The 25,137-nt window shown below is 45.9% G+C and overlaps 2 long non-coding RNA genes across 4 annotated transcripts in view; one reads left to right on the top strand and one right to left on the bottom strand.

Moving 5' to 3' along the window:
* The window catches only part of LOC142007441 (uncharacterized), a 52,399-nt gene extending 32,532 nt beyond the window's left edge, over window positions 1–19,867 (bottom strand). The window contains exons 1-2 of one of the 3 annotated variants that reach the window (XR_012643936.1): window positions 19,671–19,867; window positions 17,992–18,339 (exon numbers count right to left, since the gene is read on the bottom strand). This is a non-coding gene — a long non-coding RNA (uncharacterized LOC142007441). The remainder of the gene's footprint in view (window positions 1–17,991; window positions 18,340–19,670) is intronic. The other 2 variants (XR_012643937.1, XR_012643935.1) reach the window with 2 other exon arrangements.
* Window positions 19,868–19,953: 86 nt separating this feature from the next.
* The window catches only part of LOC142007450 (uncharacterized), a 30,346-nt gene continuing 25,162 nt past the window's right edge, over window positions 19,954–25,137 (top strand). The window contains exon 1 of the long non-coding RNA XR_012643940.1: window positions 19,954–20,235. This is a non-coding gene — a long non-coding RNA (uncharacterized LOC142007450). The remainder of the gene's footprint in view (window positions 20,236–25,137) is intronic.

Raw genomic sequence — 25,137 nt, forward strand, 5'->3', positions numbered from 1 at the left:
AACTGAGCTCAAGTATATGAAATGCATGGTCAGAAAAGGATTTTAAAACCAAGGGCAAACCTGTTCCAGAGAGACGCTTAAGAAATACAAGGCAACAAGAGCAGAAAATAATTGGACAAGTAAGAAGCAAATAGAACCAGACAAGACATACAGAGTCTTATAAACTTTAGGCTGTTTCTTAACTTCCTAATGTTTACTAAGATGTGATGTTGCAGTACCAGAACGCCAATGAATGACTGCACAGATGGCTCCTAAACCAGTGGAGCTGGTAGATTATTTTCCATTGGCCTTCAACCAAATAAGTGGCCGAATTTTGACAGCAGACATTCTTGCACCGACACACAGAAGCGATACAATTACATTATGTCCTGGGCTTGCTAGAATTTTGCAGCAGCATTGCTATATTTGCAAAACTTCCATTTACATTAGCATGCCAGAGAACTTGAAAACACCCCACATTATGGAAGCATGTCCGACACCACTTGGACACTGTGAATTCCACATGCCAGAGTTAATTAAGGGGAGCTCCAATGCTGGCCAGGAACACTGGCAGCCTTAGCAGCGCTTCGAGGCCACACAAACTAAAGGCAGACGGACTCCAGGGAGCACTTTAAAATACCATGGTGGTAAAAGTTAACTGCCTCAGCTAGACTCCAGTGTGCTTTTTAAGTCTCAGAAATACTGCAACACTGAAGCACCCAAGACTTACCTAATCTCCCTCTCCCTGCTCCTTCTTGTATTATCTCAGCTTCCTGGATTGTAAAAAGGATTCCCAACCCTCTCAAAAGGATTAAGGCCTAAGGGCCATGAACATGGCTCAGAAAATCAAAATTAAAGCACCCTGCACTTCAGGGTGGTCCTTTTAATTTTAAGCTTGCACTGCTTAGAGTTATGGTTGCCCATTACTACATTTGCTATCAAAACAAAAAAAGCAGTAAAGTAGCACTTTAAAGACTAACAAAATAATTTATTAGGTGAGCTTTTGTGGGACAGACCCACTTCTTCAGACCATACCAGAACAGACTCAATATTTAAGGCATAGAGAACCAAAAATAGTAATCAAGGTTGACAAATCAGAAAAAAAGTTATCAATGTGAGCAAATCAGCAAGCGGGGGGGGGGGGGAGGAAGTCAAGAATTAGATTAAACCAAGTATGCCAAAGAGCCCCTAAAGGCCGTGTCCACACGTGCCCCAAACTTCGAAATGGCCACGCAAATGAAGCGCTGAAATGCGTATTCAGCAATTCAGCTTCGAAATTGACGCAGCTCGCCGCCGCGCAGCTCGTCCAGACGGGGCTCCTTTTCGAAAGGACCCCGCCTACTTCGAAGTCCCCTTATTCCCACGAGCTGATGGGAATAAGGGGACTTCGAAGTAGGCAGGGTCCTTTCGAAAAGGTGCCCCGTCTGGACGAACTGCGCGGCGGCAATTTCGAAGCGCCGCTGCCGCCCGCATGCTAATGAAGCGCTGAATATGCATTTCAGCACTTCATTAGTAAACTTCGAAATGGCCATTTGCGTGGCCATTTCGAAGTTTGGGACACGTGTAGATGTAGCCATAGTGTCCCAGAAAATTTGCATCCCAGTTCAAACGACGTGTTAATGTGTCGGATTTGAATATGAAAGAGCTCAGCAGTCTCTCTTTCCAGAGCAGTGAGAAAATTCTTCTTCAATAAGATGCAAACTCTGAAGTCATTAACAGAATGGCCCACTCCATTAAAATGTAGACTAACTGGTTTGTGGATCAGGAGTGTTTTGATGTCTGTTTTGTGCCCATTAACTCTGTCTGGGAGAGTTTAAAGTCTGTCCAATATACAAAGCATCTGGGCATCGTTGGCACATCATGGCATTTTTGATGTTAGTTGAGGAACATGAGAATGTGCCCATGATTCTGTGACTAACCTGGTTCAGTTGCTATAATAATTCTGCCAAACTTTTACCATTTTGAATGAAATTGTTCACCCCAGGTGTCTGCCCCAGGCTCTTCCATCTGTTGGTTTTGGAAAGTTTCATTTCGGTGATTTCCAAGAAGGAAAATGGGTGAAATATGTTGTTTGGTCCATGTTTTTTTAAAAAAATCCACAAAAACTTACAACCGCTGCACTGAGAAGTTTCAGTTGAGGTCATGTTAGAGGAGTTATAGTATATGGTCATGCAGTTAAAGACTACCACAGAAGAGACATCCAAAGGGCCTGAATTAAAATTGTGTAGGCAAATTGAATTCTGCCACTTCCTAATTTGCGAGTGCTTGTCTTCTTTCAATGGCATGCTTTGACCTTCCACCTATGTTACAACACAGCGAGACACAGTCCTTACCCCAACAACTCACAATTTAAACAGACGAGACAAAGGGTGGCAGGGAAAAACAAATGCACAGAGAGGTGAAGTATCTTTCTCAAAGTCACACAGCAAGTCTGTGGTAGAACCAGAAATACAGTGCAGGTCTCCCAGTCCCATACCCGCTATACTGCCTCTCCGCGATACTCCATACAACGCCTTCTAAATGCTAAGACATTAACATTCAAATCATCACAGCCACACACAAACTAACCTTCTCTGTTGCAAGAGCTGGAAACTTCACAGAGCAGTATCTACAGAACTCTCCCTCCTTCTCAGCTCTGGAGCACAACCCCACAGGAAACATGTGCCTGCCCCATGGAGGATTTTTAATGACTTAACTGAAACATTCAGGGATTATATATTGTGACTGATATAGCAATTTCCTGCAATATACTTGTTACTGCGTTGGGTTTATACATCCTTGCGGGCTGGAACTGTATATAACCTCTCCAAGGGAGGCAATATAACATATCACAAACCCATGCAGTATGTTTGGGATTCAATGTATGAAATGAATGGCTCTGCCCCACGGGGAAGGGCTATGGCAGCTCCTCCAGGAACTGAAAACAATGAGTGGTTACTAAGGCAAATCAGCCAGGCTGTAACCCCCACAGAAGGGTACTACCCCGGCGCAGCTTGCACACACTAGTACAAACTGGATTCTCCAGAGAGGCAAGGAAGGACTTTTGGATACACAGCCTATGTTTAAACTAATGAGGGAGGGTGGACAGGACTTCTTTCTGATCCAGCAAGCTGACAGTACCTTCCGTTCAGTGACAGGCCCAGTCCTTGGGGACCACTGGAGCTACTTAGGTCCCATAAGACTGACGATGGGTGACCTCTGGTAACATTTGAGCATGCATAAGTACTTCTTTTTAATGTTATCTCTGTAATGCTTTCACCTGTTTAGGCCATCTGGCTTGCTGGGCATATCAGTGTAGACAGGAACTGTGTTGCCTTGAAAAACTTCCAATCAGGAGGGAGAGAGAAATGGGTCTGTAGCCATGAGAGACTGTGGCAGAGAGGGAATACAGGTACAGTTACCCAGAACTGTGACAAATATTCATGTCAAACATACACCAGCAAAATTCCACAAACAAATATAAAGTTTCAATAAAGGCTGCTTCACTGTTTTACAACCCTTATACAAACTACAGGAAAAAAAAACACAGTAGTATGTTAACATAAATAACCAGTTAAAATAATTCTTACAAGTCATCCACCCTCATTACATTTTACATGTTCAGTGAATTACAATATTCACATGTGAAAACTACCCCAAGCACTGCATAAACAAACTGATCTCTGATACATAAAACAGTAACAAAATCAGGACATACAGCCAAGTTTCTGCCACATGTCCAAATAATACATATCATCTAGCAAAAGCACAGTGTGGATCACGTTATTAAATTTAAAGATTAAAGCTTGAGATATACATGTTTTTACCCATTCTTGATTTTAAGCACAGATTTTGTTGAATGTTCTCCTCAACTGTATTTTGAAACATTCAGTAATATCACCCTATTATATAACTCCTGTAATCAATAGATCTCAAAGAGCTTTGGAAAGGAGATTAGCAGCATCATCCCCATTTTACAGATGGGAAAACTAAAATGTCAGAGAGCTTAAGTTTAGTGTCCACATCCTGTAGCTGTTCAGTTCCCAAATATGGTCATTGCTGCAAAAATCTAATCATATGGAAAATGTTTCATGCTCCAGCTACTCCTACTCTTATAGGCAGAAGCAGACTGAAAATGCTAAAATTAATTCCTTAGGCTAATCACAACTGAGCTTTCTTCTGTGATTCCTCCTGTGCTGCTCACCAGTGCTATTACGGTTGTCATAGCTTGAACTGCCAGCATACCTGTCTTCAAACATTTTCTCTTTCAAAGTGCTACAGCTACAGTTCTGTGCAGGGAGTCTTTAATGGACACTACTTGGATGCATGCTAGCTAGATCAACCATCAAAAAACATCTTCTCAACTCCTATTTAAAATGACACTAGATTCTAAATAGACAGCTTTTGATGCTTTTAATGTTTGTTTTTTCAGAGAAAGGGTGGAAGAACACAACTCTGTTCCAGAGGCGCATTGACAACAGGGCCAAAAAAGAAAAACAAAACCAAAAACACACCACAGCCTCAAGCAGTTCAGCACTGGTACAAAACAAAGGGGAATGAACAGCAAAGAGAAGAGCAGACCGACAGCCTCCTCCTGCACACTCACATTTTCAAATGCATTCTTCTGATCATTGAAACACTAAATATCACCATATGCAGCTCAAGGCACATCACCACTACAGCCTAATCTTAAATTCTTCCAGCACCCAAAATTTCTACTTAAGTTAATAAAAATGTGGGCATGGAAGGGATACAGGATCTGGCCTCTGCAACAGCCTGCTATGTCCAATAATGCCAGGCATCCAGCAGAAAAGTCACAAGAGCTCTAAGCTTTTTGAATTGTCACTCTAAAGACTAAGGAAAGGGCCTAGGTCGCTAATGAGAGGAGACCACACAGGCCTTCATATGCAATCAAAAAGTCAAACGCACACATACTGCTATTTCCCTCTTAAAAAGAAAACTAAGGGAGAGATTTTCTGTTCTGTTAAATGTTTCTCTCACCTTGTGAGAGTCTTTCCCAGAATACTGGAAACCAGTGAGTGCCTTGTCTACACTGTGCAATAAATAGTTGCAATTCAGCAGTAACTTTGTCTTCTTCCACAGCCACTCCATTACTGGAGCTCTGCAACCATGGTAGCCTAATTTTGTATGATCTGGTAGTCTTTTTGTGGATGAACAGTCCTTTTGATCCATCCAGGATATCACACCATTAATCCAAGATCTCCTTCTCCCATCAGCTTTCCCTTCCAGTGCCTATAAATGTGCATCACCCCCTGAACTACAATAGTGCCTTGATTTAGAATCATAGAATCACAGAACACTAGGACTGGAAGGGACCTTGAGAGGCCATCGAGTCCAACCCACTGCCCCAATGGCAGGACCAAGTATTAGCTAAATCATCCCTGATAGACATCTATCTAACCTGTTCTTAAATATCTCCAGCGATGGAGATTCCACAACCTCCTCCCTTGGCAATTTATTCCACTGTTTGACCGCCCTTACGGTTAGGAACTTTTTCCTAACGTCCAACCTAAACCTCCCTTGCTGCAGTTTAAGCCCGTTGCCTCTTGTTCTATCCTCAGAGGCCAAGAAGAACAAGTTCTCTCCTTCCCCCTTATGACTCCCTTTTAGATACCTGAAAACCTTTATCATGTCTCCCCTCAATCTTCTCTTTTCCAAACTAAACAAGCCCAATTCTTTCAACCTTTTTTCATAGGTCACATTCTCTAGACCTTTAATCACCCTTGTTGCTCTTTTCTGGACCCTCTCTAGTTTCTCCACATCTTTTTTGAACTGCGGTGCCCAGAACTGGACACAATACTCCAGCTGAGGCCTAACCAGCGCAGAGTAGAGCGGAAGAATGACTTCTCGTGTCTTGTTCACAACACACCTGTTAATGCATCCCAGAATCACGTTTGCTTTTTTTTTTTTGCAACAGCATCACACTGTTGACTCATATTTAGCTTGTGGTCCACTATAACCCCTAGATCCCTTTCTGCTGTAGTCGTTCCTAGACAGTCTCTCCCCATTCTGTATGTGTGAAACTGACTGTTCCTTCCCAAGCGGAGCACTTTGCATTTGTCCATATTAAACTTCATCCTGTTTACCTCAGACCAGTTCTCCAATTTATCCAGATCATTTTGAATTATGACCCTATCCTCCAAAGCAGCTGCAACCCCTCTCAACTTGGTATCATCTGCAAACTTAATAAGCGTACTTTCCCACACGCTCCAGCATAACTCGAATTTCACATAAGCTGGGGAGCAGCTTTTTGCTGCCAGCGGAACACACATTCTGCAGCCGGGGAAACAGCAGGAGCACCTGGAGCTCCTTCTGAAAGGTAAGTCCTGGGGGTGGGGGAGCAGCTGGGGAGGGTTAAGCCTGGTGGTGTGTTGGGGCCATGGGAGAGGGCGAGGGGGGTTAAGCTTGGGGTGGGTTAGGGCTGCAAAGGGGTTGGGGGGTAGACCTGAACCACAGCCGCATGCAGGTGGAGTGGCTGAAATGGGGCCGGGGGGGGGCTGGTTTGCGCTAGAGCCATACGGGGTTTGAACAGGGGCTGTGTGCAGGGGACGGTTTAAACTGGAGCCCCACATGAGGAGTGGTGAATCGGAGCCAGAGCCATGCAGGAGGGTGGGGGGTGAGCCGGAGCCACGAGTGGGTGGTGAGCGGGTCTGGGGGAGTTTGAAGCAGGGTCACACGGAGCCAGGGGGTTGCGACAGGGCCGGGCAGGAGCAGGATTTTGAGCTATAATGTGAGTTAAGCAGAACTTGAAATTGCACATTGTAAGGGATTACTTGCCCTACACATCAAATCTTCCTTGTCATAGGACTTCTGACAAGAAGACCCACTAACAGGATAAGCAAAGAGGGCACCTGCCCCGGGGCTTGGCATTTCAAAGGGGCCTGGAGCTCCAGAAGCAGACGCCACTGCTACTTTGGCAATGAGACAGTTCTGGGCCTCTCTGCACTGCCATGGCAGCATTGCTCCGCACGGCTGTGAGGGAAGGAGGAAGAGGGCCCAGAACCTCAATCCGAGTGGCACTAAGGGCTGACTTCCCCAAGTCCCGCCCCTTGCACCATCGGTCCCACCCCTTTGGAGTAAAGAGCTGGCCCCGTGGGCCTGAGGTGGCTGTTGGCCCCACTGCTGCTGAGCACTTGTGGCATTCCAGTCATCTCCAGTCCTGGTTAGTTGTTCTAGCCAGGACATATTCAGAATTCTTCTACAGTATCATAATTGTATTGTCTGTAATTTCTTTATAATCAGTTGTTGAAATGTCCATGTTTCACAGAGGTAACTTAACTTGGATCAAACATGAGTTTACAAAGTCAGAAAATTAGTGTTTAGATTTCTGTCCCTTCTCTTCAGATAGTCCTTCTTAACAGAATATCTTTTGCTCTTCTGATGCTAACTTAATACCGGATCTTTTCATCTCTTGCAATGAAGCTTCCTGAGTGATAATTTCTCACTTACTATAGGTCTCTGTTGTTCACTGGAATTTTGAGTTTTCCCAGGATCTCTGCGTACTAGAATTCCTTTGGCCTTGTCCACATTCATCTCTAGACCATATTCTTTGCTGTACTCACATACAATCACCACTAATTTCATCAGACCTTTTCTGAATCAGCCAGCAGCTATCGGTCATCTGCACAGAAAATGTTATTCATCCATTTTCCATTCATCTTACTACCCTCTGTTTCTTTGACTAATTTCATCACTCATAAATGTTGAATACAGTTTGTGACTTACAACTTTATCCCAGTCCTCCTTTGATAGCTGTTAATTTCATTTTCTTCTCCCATTATAATTGTCTTTTCATTCCTGTATACTTGCTTTATTACTCTGAGGTTATATCTATTAGTCTCTATAGATCTTAAATATGTTGAGCCATTTGTATATGAGTATGTTCTCAAATGCTTTTGGGAAAGTACTGTTTTCCTTGATCAGCTGGTCTTTCTAATAGGAGACACAAGCTCATAATGGTGTGTAGCACACCTCTTCCACATGGGAAGGCATGCGTCATTTGCTTATTTCTTATCTTTCCTTTTATTCAGCAAAAATTAGTTGCCAGCAACCAATGTAACTGTGTTTGTGCTGACTGCAAGCAGTGTTCAGGAAAGATAGAAGTACCATACAGCATATATTGGCACTAAGATTGATAGAGGAGAAAGCTCAATGAAAGAACAAGAATATCTACCCATGTTTCACCAATTTTCAGAAGGCATTTGACAGTATAGATCAGAAAGTGACTGGGCAGTGTTGAAGTCATACGGAGTGGATAGCAGACTGATGTGGTTGTTGAAGGACATCAATGACAATGTGGAGACAGAAGTGAGAACATGTGGAGAGAAGGGAAGTTGGTTTAGAACGAGTAGAGGTACGAGACAAGGACATCTGATATCGCTGAGTATCTCCATCACACACCTGGAGACAGCGATGGACAAGATCAAGGAACAGGTAGAAGGGACATCTGTGCATGGGATGAGAATTAACAACTTGACGTTCATGGATGATATAGTTATCACTGAAGAGGATGAAGAGAAGCTAGCGAGAACGGTGCAGTCCTAAATAAGGAAGGGAAGCAGTATGGACTGTTATGAATGTCAATAAAACAAAAACAATGGTATTTGGAGATAAGGAAATAGGAAGGAAGATCAGTGTAGATGGGATCAAACTACAGAAGTTCACCCATCTGGGAAGTAACACAACATTTCATCTAGACTGTAAGAAGGAAACAGCAACTAGAATAGAGAAAGCAATAGCGAGTTTGAAGGCGACAGATAAGATCTGGAAAAGCAAAGCTATTACCTTAAGAATGAAGCTGAGTGTTGAAAACGTGTGTATTCAGCAGCATGTTGTATGGATGTGAGACAAGGATGATAACAAAATTCGAAGAGATTCGAAGAGAAGAATACTGGCATTCAAAAAGATCCTGAGAATAGGATAGATTCAGAAGGTCACCAGTGAGGAATTATATAGGAAGATACAGCTGAAAGAGAACCTCCTGAAGAAGGTTATACAATGGAAGTTACAGCTGTTCAGACACATCTGCAGAATGAATGAAAAAAATCAAGACCCTGGTATTCGCCATAATGGACGGTTCAAATAGGAGAGGCAGACTCCACAGAGAATGGGTAGATTCTGTAGACTAGCTCCACACCAAACTAAGCCGCTCTGCACTGGATAGGGAAAGATGGAAGGAAATAGTGAGGGAGGCATCAGACACCAACAGGCGCTGAACACAGGGTTATTGATGATGAAGCAGCATAAATTTACTTCATAGATCAATGCCAGCCAATCCCTGCCTGTCTTCATCTGCACTTATGAGCGAGCAAGAGTGCAGTTAGGAACAGCTGTACTTCAGCAATCAGTGTAAGAGTTGACAAAACCTCAGTGCTCAAGTAGGAAAAAAAACAGGGAAGCTCATGTCAAATACAACACACAAACTGGAAAGGAAAGGAGGAAGTATGTTTTCCTAAGTCTCAGTTATACAGGGTGAACCTCTCTAACCCAGAGCTCTCTCATCCACCAACTTCCGTAATCCACAATGATTTTCGTTAGCTGGATGAGCATTTATCATGGGTGTGGGCAAGTTTCCCCGGTCCCATAAAATTTGTTTCCAGCTACCAGTCCTGTCTCTCACTGTTCTGTGCTGTTACTTAGCTGTAATTTACCCCTAAATGTCTTCTAGGAGCCCAGTAAGCAGTGGCAGTGTTGGTAATGCTGCTAGACAATATTGACCTCCTGTGGTCTGGCAAATTCTCTCATCTGGCACGAGTCATATCCCAAGGGTGCCAAAACATGAGAGGTTCAAACTCTAGGAAATCTTAGTTCTTACTTACAACAATGGAAGGTAAAAAAATATAGTCTAGTCTGACAAACTGACAGCATCCTAAAAGCAAAACAGAGTTAATAATCTTTTATGATCACCTGCACAAGAACCAGGAAACTTAGCATTAAGGTTTGTATTGCAGTTAGAGCTCGAGCAGACTCCCTGTACGCAGGCACACATAAGGGTGAAAGGTGTCCTTGGATGCACCCTCGTGAATATACCAAATTCAACAGTGGCCACATGCTGTGCTCCAGAGGCAAAATTTGGCCTTAAGGTTTTAACGCTAGTGCTTTATCCAGCAAAACCAGACAGCAGCAAAAGGTGAGGTTATAAACAATGAATTATAAAATCACAGTTTGATTGCACAGACTTGGACTTTGCCCTTAAGTATGCCAAACAGGAAAAGCAGAGAAAATACAAGGAACTATTAACAACTGAACACAATTCCATACAGGAGATCTCACATTCTGCCAACCTAAATTCCCCAACCCATTTTCAACTGGATATGGGCTATTATGGGGTTTCTGTACTAAACTATCATATTGCCGCTCTGTGGTGCTAACAAATTGTTTCCAATTTCCGTATAGACCCTGATTCTGCACACATGCAGGTAAGCAACTTTATGCATGAACTCAATGGAACAACTCTGTGTGTAAATGACCATATTAGGATTAAGTTATTTGTAAAGCATATTAAGGCCCTGCAGAATGAAACAATGTTTCTGATACCTCCTACTGGCAGCCAGCCATGTTAGGAAGTGAAACAGAATATCCAAGACATCTAGAGTGAGATGGAACTGAATTCAAAACTCAAGTGCCCACAACATCTAAGGCAGGGTTTCCCAACCTATGGGTCGTGATAAGATCTCATAAGGGCCACCAGCTGAGCAGCTCTGAGTCACATATGACTCTTAAAGGAACCATTTGCGGCTCCTGATGTTGCCGCCTGATTATTCCTCCTCCGGCTCCCAGTCCCTGCTGATATGGAACTCAATTTAACTGGTTTATCAGCTGGCAAGAGGGATCCTGCCCGTAAACCAATTAAATTGAGTCCCATCTCAGCACAGCAGGGCAGGGAACTCCCCCACTGCAGAGGGGGGAAGGGAGTAGGAGGGCTGGGGGGAGCTGGGCAGAGGAGGCGGCAGTGACAGCCCAGCAAACGAGCAGCAGGGGGCAGCAGTGATGGTGCAGAACTCCCGCGTGAGGTAGGCGGGGGGGTGGGGGGCTGAGAGGGGTTTAAGCCTGGGGGGGGGGTCAAGGAGGGGGCTGAGAGCCAGCCACAGCTCCACACCCCAGCTGGCTCCCAGCCGTGGAGCTGCAGGGGTCCCCCCACCCTTCTCCAGCCAGGGATCCCACAGCTGGCGCTGCCAGCCAGGGCTCTGTGCCCCATTCAGCTCCCAGTATCGGGGCTGCCAGGGTCCCCACAACTTGCCTAGGTTTTGAAAATCTTATGCAGGACAGGCAGCCCTAGCTGGGGATCCTGCGGGTGGGGCTGCCTGTCCCGCATATGTTTTTGAAACATCCGGCAACTCTAGCTGAGAGGGATTTAAGCCTGAGGGCAGTGGGGTGAGGGGAACTACGAGGGGTTTAAGCCGGGGGCGGAGGGGTTCCCAGCAGAGAACCTCCCCTCCACCCCCTATTTTGAATTGCCTTGGGTCACAAAGTCTTCCTGAATTGTCAAAAGGGGTCCCCATCTCGAAAAGGCTGGGAACCACTGATCTAAGGTGTGATCACACACACACTCAGGATGGTAGGAAACCCAAAATGAAGGCAGTTTGAGGACAAGTAAATGAACCCATCAAGATGTGATTCAGGAGAAAGTCTTTATTCAAGAGTTCCCAGAGCACCAAAGTTACAGTAACATTTTGAAAAAGTAGTATTTGCTCAAGGATTTTCCCCCAAGTTTACTGAAATTCAGTCATGGCTGTTTAACCTTAGAATATTTGTTCCCTAATCAAATTTTGTTAAATAGTAACAGAGAGGGAGTTGTGCTAGTCTATGTACTATTAAAACAAAAAAAAGCAGTCAAGTAGCACTTCAAAGACTAGCAAAATAATTTATTAGGTGGTGAGCTTTCGTGGGTCTGTCCCACGAAAGCTCACCACCGAATAAATCATTTTGTTAGTCTTTAAAGTGCTACTCGACTGCTTTCTTTGTTTCAAATTTTGTTAGTGCTGCTAGTGGGCAAAAACAACAGCTATGTAAGTGCTTGTAACAACAACATTTAGGCAACAAACAGACAAACTGCTTTGGTTTTGTGCACCATATACACTGTAAAAGGATGTACAATTAGCTTGGGCAACAGCAGTTTTTCCTCTCAATGAGTCATTTGTGCCATGGGCAAAGGCTGCCACATTCTTATTTTCCTTGTGACAAAGAGACAAACACATTGGTTCAGGCAGAAGCAGCTTTTCAAACTGATGCTGCTCTTTATTCTCTGCTCCTTTTGTGCAATACAGACACAATTCGAAGCAATGCCTTTGGGGAAAGTGCTCTACTCAAAATCACTAGTGCTCTGTCTAGCACAATGAGAGTGGAGAATGCAAATTAGTTTCAATAAAAGCAGCTGGCAATCAATAGGAGAGGGCTGGTTTCCAGGAGTGAAACCAGCTCCTTGGACGATAAAAGTTGAAACAAGTAAAATATAAGGCAATGAAAGCAAAGAACAAGCAAGTGTAAACAAATGTAAAAGGAAAACTAGAAGCAAAACCAAGAGGTGTAAAAGTAACAGAAAAGACAACAAATAAAGAACATATTTGAGGAAAAGTTAAGGGGGAAGAAAACAAATAAGCATACAGAGCAAAAGAGCATTAGAAAAAGTCTAATGGGAAAGATCTGCAAGTCACACAGAAAATAGAGATCATGAAAGGGAATTGGATCAGATGCTGGCTAGGACAATGGCCAAATACACTAGTGAGAAGTTCAAACCCTGGCCTGGATTATAATCACTGGGGAGTTTGATAACAAATCTCAAAGCTTGTCTCCTCATACAGCCCTACAGAGTACTCTGAAGCACTTTAGTGAAGATGTGGCTACACCACAACACTGACACCCTCAAGCACCAAGCTGGGTGCTGGAAACGAACTGAGGCTATGTCCACGCTTAAAATGCTACAAGAGCACAGCTCTAACCCTTCAATGAAGATGAGTAGTGAGGAGCCTTTTTTTGGGACAGGGCCCAGTGACCCACAGATAAATCAGTCCGGGGCCACACAAGTGAGAAGCAAAAACAACAACAAAAAAAAACAAAACCCAAAATCCCACTTCACTGATATGGTCCCTGACTGAATAAACACAAGAAAAAGATAGGCCCTGTTTCCCCTTGCATACCAGCCTCAGAGCCTGAGGGGAGGGTGCAGGGCTAGTAGATATTGTGGCCCTGCAGGCTCTGGTGTGGGACCAAAAATGAGGGGTTGCCAAGAAGCAATAGGGGGAGGAGTAAGCTCAGTGGTTTGAGCATTGGCCTGCTAAACTCAGGGTTGACAGTTCAATCCTTGAGGGGGTCATTTAAGGATCTGAGGCAAATAGATTAAAAAAAAAAAAAGTGTTATTCTGTCAGGGAGGGTAATAGGTCCTGCTGTGAGGACAGGGGACTGGGCTCAATGACTTCTCAAGGTTCCTTCCAGCTCTCCAAGATAGGTATATCTCCACATATTAAAGCAGGCTTGGGAGGCAGGGTCCAGATGGGAGCAGAAACAGGTTGGGGACAATATTTTCCACTCAAGTGCAGAATAAGTTTTATGTGCACCAAACCATATGAAAATGTACACCACCAACAGAAAACACATAATCTAGCTGTGGGCACTCTGCTAGTCAGCTGGGCAGCACTTGAATTTCTCCTCAGCATCCCCACAAGCACACAACTTACAGGAACATTGCTGGGGGGGCCTGGAAGGTAGTATGGTGCAGGAGCAGGCTAGGGGTAGGGAGGTCTGGGTGGGAAGGTTTGGGGGGTCAGTGAGAGAAAAGGGTGCAGAAGTCTTGCAATGCAGGGTCTGGGTTATGGGGAGGGCACTTGTCTAGTGCAACTCCCCCACTGCTCCCAGGCACAGACTCCTACTGCTCTTATTGGCCACAATTCCAGCCAATCAGAGCAGCACAGGAAAAGCCTCTCACCCAGGAAGAGGAAGGGAAGGAGGAGAAGTGACACCTGGAGTCAAAAGACACTTCTTCCCCCACCCCAGGAAGAGCCCATGAGCTGGATCCTGTCCCAGATTGCCTGACTCTGGCCTATAAGGCTTGGGGCTCAACACCCCCACGCCACAGTGGACTGGATGCTGAGGAGGGAAGCCCTGAGCCTCAGGGATCAGATCAGACAAGCCACAGGCCAGATCCAGAACACAGGCCAGGCATTTCCCACTCCAGGGCTTTGTCTACACTAGCACCACGCTTTCGAAAGGGGGATGCTAATGAGATATTCTGGGATATGCTCATGAGGCACTGAAATGAACATTTGGTTATAGGAATAAGGAGATTTCAAAGTCTGGGGGTCCTTTCGAAAAGGACCCCGTGTAGATGAGCTGCACATGATCAAAACCAGCACTTTCGAAGTACCGTGGCTGCCATTATGCTAATGAGGTGCTGCATATTCATCGCAGCACCTCATTAGTATATCCCAAAGTGTCTCATTAGCATCCCCCTTTTGAAAGAAGATGTTAGTGTAGACATAGCCCTGGTGTAGACACTCACTGCAGCAATTGGCAGGGATCTCCAATCACTGTCACTGGTTCTCCCTTTTCCACAACAAGCCTATGAGGATAACCTCCCTCTACCCCCGCCCCCGACTCTATAAACTAAAAACACTTTATATATATTTAACCCTTTTATAAATGCTGGAAGCAAAGCAGAGTTTGGTGTTTGAGGCTGACCACTCATGAGCTCCCATGTAATAACTTCACCACACTCAGTTTGAGAATCCCTAGTAGTTAATCCACCTGCTACAGAGGAGGTAGCCAGGTCACCAAAGAACTCTTCCATTGACTAGTACTGTCTATGTCAGGTTAGATGGGCATTACTCTGTCACTCAGGGTAGATTTTTCACACCCCTAAGTAGCACAGTTCCACAGATATGCAGTAATTCTGCAACACATCCATGGTCTCACCCCGTATCTGATGCACTTCTGGCTAAATCACAAAAGCACAAAACACCTTCCTCTTTGCATTGTCTGCCACACTGGACACCACTTGAGTAAGCCACAACCACACAAACGCACCAGGCTCCTACTCTCTCCATGTATATTTCTCCTCCAAATTCACTACCTCATGAAAGCCCCCACATACTAAAGCACCTTGGTGAAATGCAGTCAAAGTGCCCCATCACAACCACCATTTCCTATAAAAGCAGCTTCCCCGAGTTTCCCATTGTGTCGAATTTTATATCAGCGTTTACACAGTAAAGTTCTGCGGGACAGAGAATGAGTTCATCTGTCCATGCTGTATAGATGGTTGGCGCCTAACATAATAACTGAGAAAAATAATTTGACAAATTTGCAGCCTCAGAACAGTACAGGTCCTTGTAGGTCAGGAATGACGTGCATTTAGAATGCTGTGGGTCAAAGCTTATTTATACATTATTTGCCTGCCCACACAGCCTTCACCTGGCTCTGGGTGTTGCTTTTATTGATCACTCACACTAGAAGCTTGGTTAACTCAGAATTAAGGTCACCAGACTACAGATTCCGCAACAATGCTTGTCAGTGGGGAGAGGAAGGGGACAAATGGTTAAGTTGCTCCACTGCCTATCATCCCAAATGATCTCAAGCAATTTACCAAGAAAGCAGAATTACCTTGTCCACCACCAAAATGCAGCCAGCTCTTTTAGAAGCAACTGTTTAACAGCATACAGCAACTATTCAGGACAGAAAATGCCTACTACATCCACCTGAAATCACAGCGAGAAGTCCAATCAGTAAATGTAATGTATTCAGATTAGAATTTTACCAACAGCAGTGGATCTGGGAGAAGTATCTTTGTAAGCTCCATATACGCCAAATGAAATTTAGCTAACTTTGGTAATTTAAAGAGTCTTTTGGCCTGGGGATCCCCTACTCCTGTGAAAAAGGCTGTGGAGTTTGTAATTATTAAACTTGTCAGGAGGACCCTTTAGACCCTTTACTGTCTAAAGCAAAAATCCCACATAAGGAAGGAAGAGATGACTAAAGTCATAGAGCAAACCCCCCTCCTCACCCGCCACACACACACACAAAAGAGCTAGAGATCAAAAGGAGCAGGATTAAAAGAAAGAACTAAGCAACTCAGGAAGGAAAAAAAAAAAAAAACACAGAAACCAACAGAACATACCACATTCTCCTCCCCCAAGGCTCAGGTCTGCCTAAAAACCTACAGGAGAAGGAACAGCTGAATTTGTCTTCCTGTGGCTGAATATAAAGCAGCGCCACAGCAATTGATCTGGTTTGTCAGCACCAATGTACTGAACCTACTTCTTTCTTCCCTGCTTCTCAGCAGTTGTTCTAGGGCCTAGCTATATTAGGGACATTTGCACCATTGTAACTGCACTGATGTAATTACGCCAGCGCAAACCCCTAAGGTAGATGTACTGCATCAGCACAGAAAGGAGCTTCCAGTGGTGTAGAGGACATGCACACTGGGGCTTGCAACAATGGAAACACACTGAAGATGTTACACCAGCGGAGATTTTCCTATTCTAGACAATACTTCCATCCCCATTGACAGTGAGGCCCTTCCAACTATGTCCATTATACACAAATAAAGTTATTACAAGCTTCATGGACCACCAGTGATCCCACCTGCTGCCTTAGCTCTTCTGCTATGTGCGTATGTGCACAAAGCAAGAGAATTTTTCATCTTTATCTGAAATGGAATGGAAAGTTCAGGCAAAATACAACGCAGCTGCTAGGCCAGAGACCATCGGCACAAAACAATGCATTCACAAGATTCCTACGGTCTCTCACATATTGAAAAATGCCACATATGAATAAAAACCCCATGTCTACATTTCCAGAGCTGCTACAATAAAAACAGACAACCTTGAGGTTATCCTGGAGACCTGCGCAGTCATGGCAGGGAATCAAAAGGGCAGTGCAGCTGCTCTTGCAATGGCCAGTTCACTCCCCCCTGCAAATACATGCATCAGTCTGAGACAGCCTTCAGCTTCATTGTGAGACCCTGCCTGGGATTTGGCCACCTGCCATTACTATTAATGTCACAATGGAATTCCCATTTTCATCTCACAAGAGTCAGAAGAGGAGGTGGGAGTAAGATGCTTCTAAATTCTCTTGTCCTTGAAAGTTAAACTTGAGCCAAGACACTCCTGACCCTGCACCTACAGCTGCAGCCAGCACTACCAACTCCAAGCACCAGGATTCAGACTTGGAATCCTATGTGTGCACAAGGGCTTGCCTTGGAAAACTAGGGAGAGGGAAAACTAGGCACCTGAACCTCACTCTGCTCTGCAGCCCAAGATGCCACTAGCCAACTGGCCAGTTACTCTGATGAACTCTGAGCTCTTGTAGGACAATCTCCACTCATCCTGCTGCTCTGGCTACCTCAACGGAGCAGCGCAGCTCCATACAAAAAGATAAAAATGTTCTGTAGTTGAGGAGCTACAGATGCCAGTCCTGGGTCTCAAGAACCACTCAGTCCCACCAGTCTGGTCACACACCAGGCTCAAAAGCAGCATTCCACCCGCTAACGATCATCTTTCTAGCAAAACACACAGACTTTGGTGGAACACACACAACCACATGACATATTTGAAAAGCTGCCCCGCGTAGTCCTTGCATCTCCAATTCCACTGCTAAAAGCCCCTCTGCCATTCAACTGCAACCATCTTGCACTCACTGCAAAAGCCTCTTTGCTGAGCTGTGCTTAAACCCCGAGTGTTCCCATGTTGAGGACATGCCTAGGAAATGGGCACTGCTGTGGAAATTTCTCCTGGTAATTAGCAAAGCTCCCCAGTGAATGAAGGAAATTTACTCTCTGTTCCCAAATTTCCTTTTGCAGAAGGCCCTTTAAGTCTCCCACAAGCCAAGGGGAGAATTTAGCTGGATGCCTGGTGCCAGTAGTACTCAGACTGATGCAATATCACTGGTTTGATTACCTTTAATTCAGTTCTTTAATGCAGATATCACCTGGAAGCCCAAAGATCTAGCACAGCACAGAAACACTTTTCAAGTGCAATGCAGTTAGGAGCAAAATATCAGGTGGATATATGCTGGATACATGCCTTTTGCTTCCCTTCTTGCAACATGCTGTAACTAGGCCTCTAACTTGGTAGTTGCTACAATGCAGTCAGGATCTAGCTCAACAAGGTACATGAGCAGACTTCAACTTCTCCTTCTTTAAAATAGCTCAAGATTTGTATTAGAAGCCAACAAAAACAAAAAACAGGCAATGCACTTCTGGGATTTGAGAGTTTTATAAGAAAAAGCACAGGAAACATGCTAAAGCCCTGCAGCTGCAATGTAATCCAACTGGGTGTAGGCATCTGTGCAGATTTCATAGGAGGACTGGGACCACATAAAGGGAAATCCCTGTTTCCAATCATGAATATTTTCTTTCTTCAATAAAACATCTGAAACATGAAGAATTAAGTGGTTTATAAAAACAACAGGTTTTTCTAGGAAACAGGCAATCAAAACACACAAAAGCTCTCAATTAAGCTTGTCTCAGAACTGAATTCCTGTTTTGCTCTTAAAAATTGATTATTTTATGGTTGGAAAGTAGACATTTTAAGAGTCTATGACTGGAAACTAGATACTGCCCCATTACTTACATTTAAAATGGATTACCCTGCCATTTATTCGATCTCTTTTTAATGCCCTCCTAAGATTTTCAATAAACAGTTTCAGTGTAAGTCCTAATCATTTTTCAGTTACAAATGTACTCAAAGTTTTGGAAGTTTAATTAAAAAATTTAACAGAGGACATTTTTGATAATTTCCTACTAATGTTAAGAGTACTCAGAACTGTTTTCAAAGCAAGTGTCAATCTTAATAAAGTTATCTGAGGGAAGTCTATGAATTAGTAAATTTGTCACCAGCAAATTCTGTAATTCTCCTAAGAATAATTAACTGGAGTGTATAACTGACATTGGTTTAAACTACTGAGGGTGGCTAAACCCTCCCTGTCCCCTCCAAATAGGTCTAATTAGCGAGCACACAAACATGAAACAACAAAAACAGTGATTTTAGTGAAACTGTGGAAATTTTGCTTTCACCATTAGTGCTAAAGGCCCGGAGTCACGGTCTGTAGGTTCACGGGAGAAGTCAAGATTTGAATGATCAGGATTCAGCTAATTACTCTAAATTAATAAAGCAGCTTTCACTCCGCACTACCCAGCTGGGACTGAAACGTTAGCCAGCACTTCTGGACTGTCACTTAGAGCCTCTTCCTCAAGTTTCCTACAGCCAAGCTAAATTTACAACTTCCAACTCCCCCAGACTAGCTCTCGGCTCCGACTGTTACACGCCCAGCGGCTTTATCAAATGTTAGCTGTCTGAACCCCACCTCCCCTCCCTTCCCTGGCTCGCAGGCGCTCCGAGACCCCCGCTCTGCCCCCAGCACTGCAGAGCGCCCAGGCAGCGGGCTCTCGGACCCGGGCTCCTTTTGCTTTCAGTCTGGGTAATTCCCAGCAGCCGCGGCAAAGTCCGCAGGAAGTTGGCCCGCCCGCCTCCCTGCCAGCAGCGCGGTCGGGGGCTCAGCTAGACAGGAATCAGCGTCCCAGGGCGCGAGCCGCTGTCTGGCAGCCCCGCCAAAGCACCTGCTCCCGACAGCTCCGCGCCCAGCCCCGACCTGCACCCCGTCCGCTCGGTCTGCACCGGGACCTGCCCCACACCAGCTCCCGATGCCCCCCACCCAGCACAGCCCCACGCCTCGCGCAGGGGCGGCTGCCGCAGCTCCTTACGTGGAGTTCCCCTCGCCGCCTGCAACTTCACAGGGCCGGGCCCCAGCGGCCCCGCCCGGCTCCCTGCGCACGTGGGGCTCTGGCGGCCGCGCTTCTCCCGCCTAAGCCCAGAGGACGTGGCAGCTCCAGCCGGGAACCGGCCGCGCCGACACAAGCGGCGCAGGAGGCTCCGGCGGCTCGCCGGGCGCCCTCTGCTGAACGCAGGCTGGACCCGCTGCCCCCGCCCCCAGCCCGTCCCTCCCCCGCTCGGCAGGCGGCGGCCACAGGCGGAGCTGCTGGCAGGGGCCGCGGTCCGGATCAGCCAGTCTCTCGCGCCTCCGGGGTGCCACGAACCCGCGCGCCCCGGGAGGCCGCCGCGCGTGACGCCGGAGGCCTTTGGCTGCGTCTCTCCAAAGTTGCCGAACGAGCCGCGGCGCCCGGCCCCGGGGGGTTCCCGGAGTTGAAGGAGTTTCGGGAGAAAGGCCCCGCCCGTTCCAAGGGAGGGAGACGTGGCGCCGTTGCACGGGCAGCGAGGAGGCCGCCCGGGCTATCGCGGGCTGGCGCTGCCGGGGACGCGGGGCCCTGGGTACGTTGCGCCGGCCTGACGGGTGTATGTTCAGCCTCCGCTCGGCCCCTTGTGCAATGAACGGGGTTTACGGGGTTTCCGAGGGGGGGGGGCCCTGGTCGTCTGCGGCAGCACCTGAGAGACTAACGCGCTGAGTTATTAGGCCATGAGCGCTGGTGGGTCAGACCCACTTCCTCGCCTCTGGGCCAGCACTTGCTGGTTTTCCCGACGGGTGGGTTGTCAACTCCCCTGGACCCGGCAGATCAGACGCCACCGTTGCTGCGAAGGGCCCCCAGCCCCGTAGGAGACTTACCGACTTTTGCTTTGCTCCTCCAGGGCAAGGGGCTGGGAGTGGGGGGAGGGGCAGAAGGCGGGGCAGGGGCTCGGGCCTGTGAGGGACTCAGGGCAAGGGGTGGGGACGCAGGAGTCAGGACAGGTTGGGAGGTATGGGGGGCTCAGGGCAAGGTGAAGTCAGAGCCAGAGATGCAGGGGACTGGAAGGTGTGGAGGGCCTCAGGGCAGGGGTGGCCCTGACCAGCATGGGCCATGCTCCCTAGGGCCACCTGGGGGGCAGCAAGGGCTGCACTCCCCAGCTAGCAGATGCTCCCTGACTCTTCCAAGCTGTTGGGAGCATGCTTAATTGCTGCCCTCCTGTGGTCATTCCGGAGTGTAACTACCCCAGCTACTAGACCCCTTCCATTCACAGAATCATAGAATACCACAACTGGGAGGGACCTTGAGAGGTCATTGAGTCCACCCCTGCAGGACCAAGCACCATCTGGATTATCCATGTTAGATATTTATCTAACCTGTTCTTAAATATCTCCCATGTCCTAGGTAATTCATTCCTGTGCTTAAACTGCCCTGACAGAAAGTTTTTCCTGAAGTCCAACCTAAACCTCCCTTGCTGCAATTTAAACCCATTGTTTCTTGTCCTTTTGTAAGTGCCCTTAGACAGGCTCAAACCTGGGATCTCTGGAGCATAAGAACATAAGAATGGCCATACTGGGTCAGACCAAAGGTCCATCGAGCCCAGCATCCCATCTGCCGACGGTGGCCAATGCCAGGTGCCCCAGAGAAGGAGAACAAAAGACAATGATCAAGTGATTTATCTCCTGCCATCCATCTCCTGCCCTTGTTATGAAGGCTAGGGCACCATACTTTATCCCTGGCTAATAGCCATTTATGGACCTAACCTGCAAAAATTTATCCAGCTCTTTTTTAAACCCTAATAGAGTCCTGGCCTTCACAGCCTCCTCGGGCAAGGAGTTCCACAGGTTGACTGTGCGCTGTGTGAAGAAAAATTTCCTTTTATTAGTTTTGAACCTACTACCCATCAATTTCATTTGGTGTCCCCTAGTTCTTGTATTATGGGAAAAGGTAAATAATTTTTCTATATTCACTTTCTCCACACCATTCATGATTTTATATACCTCTATCATATCGCCCCTCAATCACCTTTTTTCCAAACTGAAAAGTCCCAGTCTCTCTAGCCTCTCCCCATATGGGACCCTTTCCAAGCCCCTAATCATCTTAGTCGCCCTTTTCTGAACCTTTTCTAATGCCAATATATCTTTTTTGAGGTGAGGAGACCACATCTGCACGCAGTACTCGAGATGTGGGCGTACCATAGTTTTATATAGGGGAAGTATGATATCTTTTGTCTTATTATCGATCCCTTTTTTAATAATTCGTAACATCCTATTTGCCTTACTAACTGCCGCTGCACACTGCGTGGATGTCTTCAGAGAACTATCCACTATAACTCCAAGATCCCTTTCCTGATCTGTCGTAGCTAAATTTGACCCCATCATGTAGTACGTGTAATTTGGGTTATTTTTTTCCAACATGCATTACCTTCACACTTACCCACATTAAATATGGGGCTTAATGCAGGTGCCTCTACAGCTTCAGCTAAAGGCCAGCTGGCTCTCAGCTTAGGCTGTAGAGGACACTTATGCTTTCTGTGTGAGGGGGGTCTAGGTACCACTACATGGGCCAGTTAACCACACATAGGTGTGTGGGATACACTATTATCAGAGGCTAAGGAGAATAATTCTTCCACTTTGCACTAAGACGGGGGTAGGTAGATTGGCAAAGCTGTTTCTCTCAGGGGAGTGAATTTTTCACTCTCCTGAGAAACACAGCTGTGCTGCTGTAAATTTTCAGCGTAGACCAGTGTAGACCTGATTTGCCCACAGTGGTTCCTCCTTACCTTGAGGTTCAGAGGCTCTGGTACTGCACCAAAAGTATCGTTCCAGCTTCCTTGTTCTCTGTTGGTGCATAGCCAGCTCTGAGCCATTGAAGTGGCAGCAGGAGCGGACAGCTTTTCCAGAGCCTTACTGACATGAAGGTGAGAGGGTTATGGTTAAGTCCTTCCACTCCCTAAGCTTCTCCAGCTGAGTGCTCAAGGGAGTCAGTGGTTGTGGCTGGTGGGACAGAAAATCCCAGACAGCTAGTTTTCAGAATAATCAGCAATGTACAGCAAGAGGTCCAGGCCCTACCTAGCCAATGGCTCAGGGTCTCATCTCTGGAGCCAGGCTCTAAGGATTAAGAAAGCTTGGCCTAGAGATTTATGCAGAAATCCAAAATGACAAGTATTTCTACCACAACGCTTTGTTCCAGAGTAGTAGTTGCAAAGCTCCCCAAGCTCCATCTCACATTTTGAGAATTGTTTGCTGGGTGAATATTTATGACAGGCACCTTAACATCCATTTCCTAATTGAGTGATATTACAACATCATGAGTTATAACAGTTGGGGTCTAGACACACACAAGGGGGAACAGTGGGTCTGAACCCCAAAGAGTAAACAGCAGAGTTAGCTGGTAATGTACAATGTGATTGTGTACAAAAATATAGTGAGTAAGGCCTTTTATGCAAGTTTGTATAACTTGGTGGTCATTAGGAGATACATACACAGACTGTAGTTCTGAATCTATGTATACAGTGTATGTGTATAGAATACCCATCCCAAGTGAGGGAGTTTGCTAGACCATAGAGTCAATCCCAGCCACTCTGCTGATGGCCTCTGGGCTTTCCCATGGGGATGTCAGTCTTCCAGCCAGGTTCCCCTCCTGTCCACTGGCTGTTGTCTCTCAGAGTGCCACCCCCATTGCTGACGCTGCTGTAGGCCCTGGCCGCCAGGCTCCATTCCCAGACCCATCAAGGTTTCTGGCCAGCAGCCCAGCTCCTGCCTTCTGTTCCCTCCTCCCCTTCCCCCACAACCACCCGCCCCTCTACAGCCAGAATCCTACCTATCTCACACTCCCAACCACCAGGGCTCTCTGGTCCAGCAATATCCTTGGTTCTGTCAGACCATGGATGTTTCCAGACCAGAGAGTCCATGACCAGAGAGGTTCAACCTGTACTATGCTCATGACATGCATTACCATTTCAAATATACCTCACAGCAGGGACAGGAAGGGGTTCATCCCAAGGTACATGTTTACACAAAACCTGATGAAGGTAATCATTCATGAAACAACGCAGGAGAAGACAAGTGATGGACTGTAATAGTTAATGGGAAGACACTAAAATGCACCAAATACCAAGTCAAGAGGGAATTGTCCCTCTCTGCTCCCTGGGCTCTGCATATCTGTGAATCACCACAATCCGAGAGAAAGCAAAGAGAGAACCTGCAAACTCTGTTAAAAGGGAAGGGATTTAAAGATAAAAGTTTCCAGAAATGACAGCAGTCTTGAAGGTGGGGGAGTCTGTGAATGCTGGATCCCACCCTTAGGACTTGGGGCATGATGGGAAAGGGTTCAGACACAGTGGGTAACTGGTATTAGAAAAAAGATTATTATACAGCCACCCACGTACCCAGAGTTATAAGGCAGGTGATGACACAAACCCCTTACTAGTCTGGGTGACACAGTATTTAGTCATAGTCCACATTTTTCATTTCTGTTGAGAACCTCAGTTCTTTCCAGTTGTGAGCAGATTTCTAGTCTCCAGGCATGCTCTCTCTTTGAGATTAGAATCTGACATTCAGAATGCAAAGAAATGCTATTGCTGATGTTCAAGCCACACTGAGCTGTTTGGGGCTGGAGCAGAGAACAGATAAAGTTACATTTTCTAAGGGCTTTTCTATCATTGAACTTCTACAGTGATACAGCTGCACCCCTGTAGTGCTTCAGTGTAGACTCCGTCTACACCAATGGGAGGGTTACAGGGATTGGCATAAGTCAATGGAAGAATACTTCCATCAAGTTAGCGCTGTTTCCACCAGGAGTCAGATCAGCTTAACCAGGTTACTCAGGGATGTGGATTTTTAACGCCAGTCCTAAAACACCTTTCAATCTGTGAGTATCTCTAGGGACTTTATAAAGTAATGTTAGGCTGGGTAGTGTGGTGGTGTGTGTACAAATGTAGTAGCCATACTACTTCCCAAACACACATCTTGGGACACTGAGTTCTGTGGGGCTTCAAACCAGCTTCCCCAAAATCTGTGAAAAGTACTATTACATATTTAACTTTCAATTGCACAGCCATGAGAGGTGGACAGAGAGGGTCACAATTTAAAAGTAGCACTGAAGGATAGGTTATAACTACAGTGTTCCAAATTCATTTCCGGTGTAGCTTCTGTGGAGTAACCCAAGGGATGAATGTGACCCAATGTGCTTAATATTAAATTGAATGGGTAAATCTGTCTTTCTGTTTTTGATTCTTTGAATTATGTATTAAAGGTCAGACTTTGAACAACCTTTGTATGACTGGTACTAAGGCTGTTATATATTTATATACAGTTGTGAGAGGAAAGTTAAGCAAATAAAATACACAAAAGTCACAGCATAAAGGTTGTATGAATGCAGGTCACCAAGCATTTTCTATTTAATTGCCTGGGAGCGAGGACCTGAGAATCTATGTTTGTGTAAAAACTTACCCAGAGGCCCTAGTTTTGTGATATTCATTCTTTTTAAT

The sequence above is a fragment of the Carettochelys insculpta genome, chromosome 1 (genome assembly GCF_033958435.1).
Source record: "Carettochelys insculpta isolate YL-2023 chromosome 1, ASM3395843v1, whole genome shotgun sequence".
Classification (NCBI taxonomy): Eukaryota; Metazoa; Chordata; order Testudines; family Carettochelyidae; genus Carettochelys; species Carettochelys insculpta.